Genomic DNA, 12,521 nt, shown 5'->3' on the forward strand with positions numbered 1-12,521 from the left:
CAAAAAGCTTATATCTTCTTAAAATTATTTATATAATGTTCTAATCTTTGATATAGTAAAACCTAACTTCAAATATTAAGGAGAAAATAGATAACATTTCATGAATTTTTTTTTTAAATTTTCTTCATATTTTGATAGACGTTAAAATTGAGATTTATAAGTAGAATAAAATTTATAAAAATTAAAAGACATTCTTAAATATAAAATTTAAATTTCCTGATGCATCATTTCATTTAAATGTGTAGTAATCTTTTAGACTTAGTTGATAGATCTAATTGAACTTTTCTAATATATTTTAATATAAGGTTGAAATTTATAAATTTGAGAAAATTTGAACAAAATGTTAGAGATTATATCAAGGCCTAGGACCTACTTCTTACATACATCACAAGACAAGGTAGAGACCATGTAGTTTCTATTCTAACAAAGTTTTTAAGAATCATTTTTCATAAATTTTGTTCTTTAAAAATAAATAACTAAATGATACCTATAATTTTAAACTTTCTTTTATTATCAAGCAATAAAAAATTATTTTCCCATCAGTCTATTCTCAAAAGATGCATAACAACAATACAATAATATTGATCAATCAATACAACATGAAAAATAGTATAATCTAAAATTTTATATATTAAAAATGATCTATCTATTAAAAAGATTACTACTCATTCATACAACTTAATGTGTCATGCATTATAAATATATAAATTAATTATAATTGTACATGTGTATCTATGTTTATTTATCTAAACTTGGATGTTTGATAAACTATATAATGGATTGGTTTCAAATAAATTTTCTATTTCTTAAAAAAACAACTCCTATTTTTATTAAAGAGTTTCCTTAAAGTATTAGATTTAAATTGCTTCATGATGTATAATGAGCTTATCTAAATTATTCTACTACTATTTAATATCATGATAGTAGTTGATAAAACCTATAATAGTATAATTAGCTAATCTCAAATCCATCTACTTTTATTTAATAGTACAATAATAGTTCATAGGACCTATAGCATATAATTTGTTGATTAAAAATTATTCTAGTTGTAGGAGCTATAATTGATATAAATCTCATCTACTTTTATTTAACATCATGATAATAGTTCACATGACCCATACTATATAATTAGTTGATCTAAAATCTATCTACTACTCTTCAACATGATGATGATAGTTCATAGAATGCAACACTTATATAAAGATTTGAAATATTACAGGATCAAATCTAAAAACAACGTTGAACCCATCTACTACTACATTTTTTATTCTTGCTAAAATATTTTGAATATTAATTTAACTAAATCATAATTTTATACTAATATATTTCTCGAGAACAAATTATTTATTTAAATGAATTTTAAAATTTTTAAAACATATAACTATAAAAAATTGCAAACAATTATCCACATAGTAAATAAATCTAAACAAATTTAAAACGTTTTCTAATATCAATAATTTGAGAGCATACTTCAATTTTAACAATATAACATGAAAAATAGTATAATCTAAAATTTTATATATTAAAATTGATCTATCTATTAAAAATATTACTACTCATTAATAAAAATTAAAAATTAAAACATATAATTATAAAAATTGCAAACAATTACCATTATTAATGTTATTTTAAAATAGCTTTGTAATGTTATTTTAATAATAGATAGAGGAATATAATCATTGATTCAAATAATCTAATGAAGAAGTCAGATTAATTAATACTATAATATCTAAATTCTAAAAATCTAATGTTTTGAATGAAGTGAAAGAAATAGAAAGAAATCTGCAATTGAGTAGAATTTCTAATATAACAAAGTTTCTAAGAAAATTTAATGAAACTATGCAGATTTCAAAATAGGAAAAAACTACACAATAAAAGTTTCTAAAATGGAAGAAATACAAATCTACAATGTTTCTAATTGAGAAGAATTTCTATTCTATCAAAGTTTCTAAGAAAAATTAAGGAAATTATAGAGCTTTGAAAATAAGAAAAAATAACACAATAAAAGTTTCAAAAATAGAAGAAATCAAAACACATAAACATACATACTCAGAATAATGATCCTGTTGCTCAATCTAATGTTGAATAGAAATCATAATATTGATCCTGTTACTCAATCCAATGTTGAATAGAAATCAGAATATCGATCCTATTGTTCAATACAATGTTGAATAAAAAAGAAAATAGGCTCTTGCCATATATAATGTTGATGTGTGATGGTTCAACTTCAAAGAATTGAAAACATGTAATGCGTAAAAATGGAGCATAAGGCAAGACATTTGGTTTTCTTGTCATAACAGAGTATTGGCTTTCTTCTTGCTCGAGTGAATTATTAAGAAATATATTTAGAAACATCTAAATGTGTCTTCACACTGTCAGCAATAAATTGTTTTTTGATGACGACCTGACTGGTCCTGATGTTTGCAATTACGGACTCGCAGGACGCATGTTTAGTGTTTGGAAATATCGAAGCGTTCAAACCAAAAATATAGTGTAGTTAATGAGGGAATGAGAAGCGTCAGTGTTAAGCATTGCTGGTCAAGTCTGAATGGAATTTCAATAAAGGACGTGGTATAACTGTTCAACTACCTATCAATTTTTTTCAAAATGTTAGATTGTTTACAACAAACTGTGCTCCCATTGTACAAGCCTCTCGGCTTAATTAACGCCTCTTAGAGAAAACAAATTGACGAGGCATTAAAATACTATATGAAAAAATGGATGTCTATGATATCCGGCATTTGTGGACCATGCCTATTTGCCTCGAAAAAGAATGAACTCATTGAACGTCACAACAAGAACCCCTGAGTGTTTCAACCTGTTCGATGTTTTTCGTTCGTAATGGCCAAAGGCATTCCACGAAAAATTTCGTAGTGGATGACATCAAAAATATTTCTCTTGCACGCTCTTCATATCTCAACCAAGACCTTGATGGAACCTGTGTGTCGTCGAGGTTTCATCATCACTAACAATTTCCAAGGTCTTATCGGTAAAAAAATAATAATGAAATTTAACGCAACACGGAGAGGCCTATGTGTTCATTGGTATGTCAAAATGTAATCACCTGACCGACTGCATTAAGAAATGCTCAACTTCAATGTGTTTTCTAGGGAATGCCGAATCATAAAATCAGTAAGTAAAATAGAGACAACAAACTAACGAGGAATTTAACATTTTATAAAAATGACTCGACTTATATGCTAACCACCATCTTCTGCACCATGCCTATTTGCCTTCAAAAAGACTAAAATTTAATATCAAACAAGAAGCCCATGAATTTCAACGTCAGTTTTGTACTTTGTTAGAATATCCACGAGGATTTCCACTAAGAATGCCATATCGCTTGATATCGAAAACACTTTCCCATCTGGTGTCCCAAGATTAGAGTTTGGCAAGATGAGTGTAATATTAGTTGGGAGGGTTTAAAGATATTTAGTCAAATGTTGCGAAGTGAGCAATATCGGGTGAAATTTTATATTATATCATATAAGGACGAGGTGCTCAATATTATATGTGTATCATAAGTGTTTTAAATGTTAAAAGAGTAAACAAGATTAGCATTAAAATATCGATAGCACCATATTGGTCTAGAGTATTTTCTCTTCCATGTGAGATATCCAAATACAAATGACAAAGAGTGATTGTCACTGTATCACACCTTTTAAGCTATATGACAAATTCTAGATGATGCACTCCACATTGGATGGTTAATGTTAAACTCCATGATGTTCCAACTAGGTAGTGAATCCTCCATCGGTCATTGCATATACCTATGCACTTAATCAACTCTTCTAATACATTCATCCTTACTCTATTATTACAAATCTAAAATCTTTCTCTAGCTCAAAAATATGATATAGTGCAATACTTTTGAAAAGATGAGAAATTTTTTAATGGAGAAATCACAATATATATAAACTTGCCTCCCACCAAAAAAAATACCCTATACATCACCGAACCTGTAGATACTGAGACAGACTATAACAGAAAAAAGAGTTTAAATAAATGGAAAACTACAACATCATGTAACAGTTATCCTAATGGTTGAATAACTTTGGAGTGGCATGAAAGAAATAGCCACTACAAATAGAATAAAAAAATCTTCATTTTTCAAATTTAAATAACAAAAACCAATGACTTAAGAATTCTAATCATAGAAAAACCAATGCAATCACCTCTCCTTTATCATAAAATCTAAAGACTGCACTGCGAAATGGGGGAAATCATACTAGAGTTAAGCTCTACTACCATAGATATCCTTAGCAAACCTAATATTTGTACAACTTAACACACAATCTCAATGTGGAAGTGGGAGAAAACCTTGCACAAATTTATCTACAAAATTGTATTTCAATAATCTGTCAAAAACTTACAAATTTGATGACAACAAAAAATTACAGATAACTTTTGATAGTGACCCCAAAAGGAAAAAAAAATATCAAATCAATTTTCACTTTTGTTTGTAGGGAACTGAAAAATCATCGTAGACTCTAGAATAGATCGAAAAGGTCTATAACAATTCACGAGAAATTTAGGAACAATCTGGAACTATAAATGGAAAGGCATTCACCCACGACAGTTGTAACTATAGTATTAAATGTCATATTTAAAAAGTATTAAGTCATCTTACATTATTCTTGCATTTCAATTGTCTATTTTATCGTTCCAGTCCACTCTAGCTTGGGCAATAAAAAAAACATTACAATGTGTTAATAATTTTAAACTACCATTTGTTCATTGGTTGGAATAGTTTTCTTTTAAAATTCTTAATAGATAAAATATAAAACCCCTAGCAAAATGCATACGGACTAATGAGAAAATAAGAATAATTAATAAAAATGAAATTAAAAATATGTATGCACTACATAATATAGGATAAATTTTATTGATGTGTGATATTGCTATCAAGATTTAACTTTGTAGTTTTTGAGTCAAACTTATTGACCCATGTTTCATGAGTAGTGATTCAACATGAATCCATCCCTCATTAGAATAAATAGAATTCTTGGTTTCTGAAATTAATAACTCTGCATATTTTAGGAAAAATTGTTCTACTATCTTTTTGATTGAGGTTTTTGGTGTTTCACTTTTAATTTTTCTTAGTATCCTATTTGGTAACCATGCCACTTTCTTATAGTTTTTCAAACCCATTGAGCTAAATAAAAAATAAATTAAATCGATGTAAATTCTCTCAACTCATTAGATTTTTGTATTTTTGCATGGCTCTACTAATGATTTACTCTACAAAGAAATCCCCATATATCTTACGTGAAAACTTGCAATCCATCAAGTAGTCTCTTGAAGTGTAAATAAATGCTCATATGATGATAATATTTTTGAAAACAATGCAATATATTTTGTCGCTCATTTTAGCATTTGACAAAATATATACGTGCTTAGGTCTTTGCATGGATTTCGATTTGGAATTGCTTAAGATTTGTTTTTTAATTATTTTTTTCCTTGTATACAACATCAAAATATTTACAAACATGGAAAATTTTGAATCTAGTATAATTCGATTTTGTGCATTTTGCCAATAAATATTTTCCAACATCAACCGTCTATCAAATTTTTTTGCATGTATGTTGACATTTTCTGAACAGACTCAATGAGTACATTTTTGTTTGCAGATTCATAATTTCTCACATTTTGGGGCCCTATTCTTACAATGGTAAGGGATAAAAGTAGCATTGGGACCTTAAATTACAAATGGAACAACAAACAAACTAAAAAATAGGTTTCCTCTTGTCTTATATTGCCTCAAAATAAAATAAAAAATAGATTTTCATTTGTCATTAAATGTTTAATTTTTTAAAAATTGTTTATTCATAAATTATTTCTAATTATTGATATTTTTTGTAATTTGGATAAATAAATGTAGATAATTTTAATAATCCTTATAGGACTTACATTAGTCTAGTTTAAATTAAATATTTATGTCCTAAGCTAAATGAGTAAAGATATAATAATTGAGCTTGTATGTTTGACAAAGATATAACTATGTTATTGGCATGGGCTTTTGAGTGTTGTAGCTGGTAGACATCAATGGAGTTGTCCTTTTCTCAACTGATACGTTTTATGAAATCATTGCATATAGAGCATGACACCGGAACTATTATACTGCTACATCCTAAGATAAATGAGTAAAGATATAATAATTTAGTCTAAGACATTCAAGGTAAAGGTGTAGGTGGGAGCTTGTATGTTTGACAAAGATATAACTCTGCTATTGCCATGGGCTTCTAAGTGTTGTAGGTGGTAGACATCAATGGAGCTATCCTTTTATTAATTGATATGTTTTATGAAATCATTGCATATAGAGCATGACATTATTGGAACTATTATACTGTAGCCAGCCTATGAATATGTTTTTTCTACTATTCTTGATTTCCTCTTCATGCCCTCTTGACTCCACATGTCATATATAGGCTTGTTTCTCTTCACAAGAGTGCACATATACTTACAAGTCAAGCATGTTAAATACTCCTATTGTCTGAGACTGTAAAGCTTAACACATAGAAAATAATATTTATTTACAATATGTGTATATCTAGTTTCTATGATATTATAATTTCCATCAGAGGTCCTACTGATTCCATTTGTCCTTCCTCATTAATACAACTAAATTGGTATGTCGCTAAGCTTCCATTAACATTTGCAAGAGCCATGCGATCTTGAACAACACTATAGCCATGATTGTTGTCAAGTCTTCCCTCATTTTACATGTTATCACAAGTACCTACAAGTAAAATTTCATCCAATTTAAAGTTCAATGCTGTATGTATTATCTTCAATTCCGTTCCTAGACTTCTTAAGATGTCCCTATGATGCCCTTGCATCATGAACTTCATGAATCATTTCTACATTTGATGTTTTTTCCATGCTTAATGTCCAATTTTTGTTATAATTTGAATCATTGTGCTAAGATGGGAGCTCTAATTTTGTAAAAGTGTAGGCTCCATCAAGATCAACAAACGCTTTTAAAGTAATAGCATAGAAGAAACTAAAGAAAAGAAATGAAGTCTTGTAAGTAAAAGGATCCTAGCAACCTGTGCAAAGGAGAAGACAATACATGTCAATTGAATTACAAGAATGTAATCATTGATAATGAGGACAATTTTTCCATAGAAAGTCAAATTATGATATTGCTAAGAGGGTTTTACAATATAATCATTTGTTAATAAAGAAGGCAAATTTTAAATTCTAGAAAAACTAAGAAATATTTAAGTTAGAGGCCTTTCCTTATAGATGATCATATTATGATTTATGATTAATCCATAAAGGCTAGATTTCTTTTCTTCTCTTAATATATATCGATAGAGAAATCTAGAAACCCCTTTGTTCCATGTATTTGGGGTCCCATTATAGGAAAAAATAGGAGATAGAACAGTAACCCATATGGTTTCTAGATATGCTAGAAAAACCATGCTCTTTCGTAGGAAACTCGTGTCCAAAGGTTTCAAAAGAATGTGTAAAACATTTAATGTTCTTTTACAAAAAAAAATGCATTTTATTGTCCTAAAACAACTTAATAGGTCATTTCTGATATGTACTTATGTTCTTCTTGCTTACTTGTATGACAATTAAACACAGTATGCTGATTGTATGTTATCATTGGCTGGCCCATCTTGTCCATAGTTAGAGAAGCTTATTTTATTGTTGTGAATCCACTGCGTGTTGTGTAGGGGGAATGATAGCCAAACCAAGTAGAAAGAAATATCTACTTTATATTATGCTATTAGTCAAATATCTATTTTAAAAATTGGCATAGATATGCTATTTTATAAGTTTGGACATCTTAAAGTGACACAAAAAATTCTGAAGATGAGGTAGAAAAGACATCAATTGCTAAGAAAGATTTGGAGAATGAGCATAGAATGCTTGGATCAATGTATTACCTAAAAAAGCATGACACAAGAGATTTCAACAGAGAATACCTAGACCAACACATTGTCCACAAAGTTATGACACAAGAAAGTTCAATGGAAGACTTTCTAAAAGAAAATTTAATCAAACACTTGTTTCCAAAATAGCAAGCTTGGATTAGGAATTAAATTAAGATGCAACAATTCATATTTTCTAAACTTGGAGTACAAATACATTGAAAAAAAATATAGCATGATAGCCTTGATATGATTAGCATAACCTATACAGTCAACTAAGAGAAACTGAAAAAATTGACTTTAACACTCAAACCATCTAAAATCAATTCTTATTGTTTTGTAACTATATATAATTATTGATGACTACTTCTTTTGCAAATTTTTTTTTGTATTGAATCAAGCTATGGCAATTACTTCCTTGAATGTCATGCTTTTTTAAGTTTTAGCTACTATGATGGCTTTGTTTATTTGGATATCCAAGTTTAAAGCTTGGTTGAAGACAAATTTTGCAGTAGCATGTTTGCACCATTTGTTGGAAGGTCAACTACTGAATTTTGAAAGCCTTAACTCTACATACTAGATAGACATCTATATGCTAGACAATAGTCTGCCTTGGTTAGTTAAGCATGGTGAGCTTGTATTTTACTGTAGATTGTAGCATTTGATCAATAAAACATTTATGCATTTTACTTATATCCCATTCACATTTTGTGTCATAATCATTACTGAAAGCATGAATACCATATTGTTCAAGCCAATAGTAAGACAAACTCTTGACACAAAGTTTGGTCATTAATTGACTTGGCTTTAATATGTTGAAGAGAAGCACACGGTACAGGTGGTTGCAAGAAGAACCTCTTATAGAATTATCACATGAATAAAGTATGAGACAAATCTCAAACCACATTGTATGGTTCTTTGACCTTTCCTCTTATTTTCATAACTAGTGGTTCATCAATAAAAAAAGGGGAAATTTGTTTTAATGTTTAAATACTAATAGTTGCCAACTAGACTTTACAAGGTCTAAGTAAACTTTGTGTAGATCATTTAGGGAGGACCTTGACTTGCCATCATTTCTTATGCAAATAAGTTTAAATTTTCTTTCCACTTAATTTTTTTTTAGAATATAGGATAAACCAATGAGTCCTTAATCTTCCAATATTTCTTTCATAGAGTCTATTCTTTTCTCATATATTTCTATTTAAATAGAATAATTCAATTTTCACCATGGAGCTTCTCATTACATGGGAGACCATCATTCCTTAAGGAGAGATGGGAAACCTACAGGCCGTCGAAGGTCCATCTCGACTAGCAAATCGGCAGGTACTAATCATGTAAGATAATAATGAAGAGAGAGGCCTATGTGTTCGTTCCTATCTTGAAATGGAATCGGCCAAACAATTGCAGTAGCCTTCTTCCTATGAAAGGCACTACAAAATATAATTGCTAACAAATTACCCTCAGAGACCCTGTAAATAACATATTAGGATGCCACTGAAGAGTACACAAAGACGCACACCATAAAAGTTTGGAATTTTACTTCTGAATATTCGTGGGAAGTCGAACCTCCTGGTGAATTACTTAGAAATGGCAATGCAAACAGATTTTCTATGAAATTTTATTTGATATGCGTGTTCTTTGTTGTTGTGGTCCTATGTGACTTCATAGTTGTTCGCTGGTGGCAGTATTTTAGAAAAAGGGGAAGAGAAGGTAAGGCTAGGGAAGAGAGTGATGCAGAGCTGGACGAATGTTGTTCTCATGGCCCTCGAAGCTTTTCCTACGCTGAGCTCAGTGTCGCGACAGGAAATTTCTGCGAGAAAGAAAAGCTTCGACAAGGCGGCTTCGGCAGCGTTTACAAAGGAATCCTGCCCGGCACCAGAGACGCGCTGGCTGTGAAAAGAATAGCTCAAGGATCGAGACAAGGAAGAAAGGAGTATGTCTTCAAAGTTCAAACAATTAGCAGGTTGAGACACCGTAATCTTGTTCAGCTTTTAGGATGGTGCCACAAAAAGGGAGAGTTACTTCTGGTCTAGAGTACTTGCCAAATGGGAGTGGTGATAAACACATTTTTGGGGAAGAGGAGGATACTCTGGATTGGAGCCATAGTATCTCCACGAAGAGTGGGACCAGCGCGTCGTTCATCGAGATGTGAAGGAAAACAACGTAATGTTGGATTCTGATTTCAATGCCAAGTTTGGTGATTTTGCTTTGGTGAGACTGATGGAACATGTCCACGAGTCTTCCCATACGACCATGGTGGTGGGCACGTGGGGTTATGTTGCTCCAGAGTGCTACATAATAGGTAAAACCAGTCCAGAAGCTGACGTGTACAACTTTGGGGTGGTTACACTAGAAATTCCCTGCGGAAGGCGACCGATTGATCACAGCCTTGAAGAGCACAATTGTTTCCCTTTTCTTGTCAACATCTATTGCATATTGGACCTTCTGATGTATGGACCACTTTCATTCGTAGCTGGCATTCCTGACAAATATAACACATCTGTGGCATTTTCAAGCTATCCAGTTGTTTTCGAAACTGCATTTGGGATCTATAGAAATTATCCTTAAGAAATACAGTTGGGTTTTGTATATTTTCTTTGTTGCCTTGTCCACCTAAATTTATCCTATTTTGGCTTGTAGGATGAGGTGTTTCAGGAACACGCTCTGTTATTCTTGAATTTTCATTCTAGTGACTCATTTCCACAAATACAAGTAATGCTTGATTGTACATCTCACTTGATTCAAAATCAACTTCATGTCTCCCTTGTGTTTCAAAATGAGATACTTCATCGGATGTTCATTCACGAGTAATTCTATCCCTATTTTGTAATTCCAATTCTTGTATTAGCAATCCTGCCCTTCTTCTAGCATAATTTAGTCGCTGGACTTCATTTTTCCTTCTTCTTTTTCTTCTATTTCAGCTTGTGTCATGTGTTCTTGTCATCCTCTACAATACTCTCTCTGGTATTCTCTCTGGTATGCTCTTTCTTCCTCCATTTGGTATTGTCTTCTTTCTTGATCCGATTGGAAATTCATACTTGATTTATTCATTTCTATGAAATAAATTTGTAACCAAAAATTAAAAAAATAGTAGATTTAGTGAATTATTTTTTATAAAATTGGTTTAAAATATCACATTAATTTAGTGGCATTGCACTTTAGATTAAAATATCATGTATAATACTAAATTTATTTAAGACAAAGGAAAAATAACATACGTTCATCAAAATTGATAAATCGAACAGACAAATTAATAAAAAAAATTGATAATGTCAAATAATATCACTCCTAGATTTCATTATAGTGATGCAAAAACATGTGGAATTCATCAGCGAGGAAAAGGTTATTTTCGCCATGCATGTGCTCTTCATCATAGCAGATGTCTTTGATAAATTCAAAGAACCCAAATGATTTCTTCCATGCGTCATGAATTTCCTTTGTATATTGTCCCATCTGCAAGATTTGAGAATCTTGGACACCTCGAACATGAAATCTCGCATTATGAATTTCATTTGTAATTTTTTTACAAGACTCAGAAATGATTGTTCCCAATCTATCCAAATAAGTTTGAACAATTTGGCTTGATTGAACCAAGTCGTTCGGAAGAAGTGGGCTTGTGATAGTGTTCTCAGAATTATTTTGTTGAGCATCCATAGTTAATTTTTTTCTGATATCTATAATGTAAGGATAAAAAATGGTCAGTATCAAAATGACAAGAATTAAGCTATGCATATATAGCAATAAATTGGTATTTGAAAGAGAAGAAGATTTGTTTGATTCTTTCTTATTGACATAATTCTACGCATTTAATTTCTTTTAACAAAAAACTTATATCTTCTTAATATTATTTATATAATGTTCTAATCTTTGATTTAAGAATTTAATAGTAAAACCTAACTTCAAATATTAAGGAGAAAATAGATAACATTTCATGAAATATTTTTTTTTATTTTCTTCATATTTTGATAGACCTTAAAATTGAGATTTATAAGTAGAATAAAATTTATAAAAATTAAAAGACATTCTTAAATATAAAATTTAAATTTCCTGATGCATCATTTCATTTAAATGTGTATTAATCTTTCAGACTTAGTTGATAGATCTAATTGAACTTTTTTAATCTATTTTAATATAAGGTTGAAATTTATAAATTTGAGAAAATTTGAACAAAATGTTCGAGATTATATCAAGGCCTAGGACCTACTTCTTACATACATCACAAGACAAGGTAGAGACCATGTAGTTTCTATTCTAACAAAGTTTTTAAGAATTATTTTTTCATAAATTTTGTTCTTTAAAAATACATAACTAAATGATACCTATAATTTTAAAATTTCTTTTATTATCAAGCAATAAAAAATTATTTTCCCATAAGTCTATTCTCAAAAGATGCATAACAACAATACAATAATATTGATCAATCAATATAACATGAAAAATAGTATAATCTAAAATTTTATATATCAAAAATGATCTATCTATTAAAAAGATTACTACTCATTAATAAAAATTAATGTATCATGCATTATAAATATATAAATTAATTATAATTGTACATGTGTATCTATGTTTATTTATCTAAACTTGGATGTTTGATAAACTATATAATGGATTGGTTTCAAATCAATTTTCTATTTC

At 29.8% G+C, this 12,521-nt stretch overlaps 1 pseudogene; it reads left to right on the forward strand.

The window, feature by feature from the left end:
• The first annotated feature begins 9,155 nt into the window (after positions 1-9,155).
• LOC149558954 (L-type lectin-domain containing receptor kinase IX.1-like) lies at positions 9,156-10,451 on the forward strand (annotated as a pseudogene).
• Positions 10,452-12,521: the final 2,070 nt, after the last annotated feature.

Source organism: Cupressus sempervirens, chromosome 5 (assembly GCF_028749045.1).
Source record: "Cupressus sempervirens isolate cs-2001-9-10 chromosome 5, ASM2874904v1, whole genome shotgun sequence".
Lineage (NCBI taxonomy): Eukaryota > Viridiplantae > Streptophyta > Pinopsida > Cupressales > Cupressaceae > Cupressus > Cupressus sempervirens.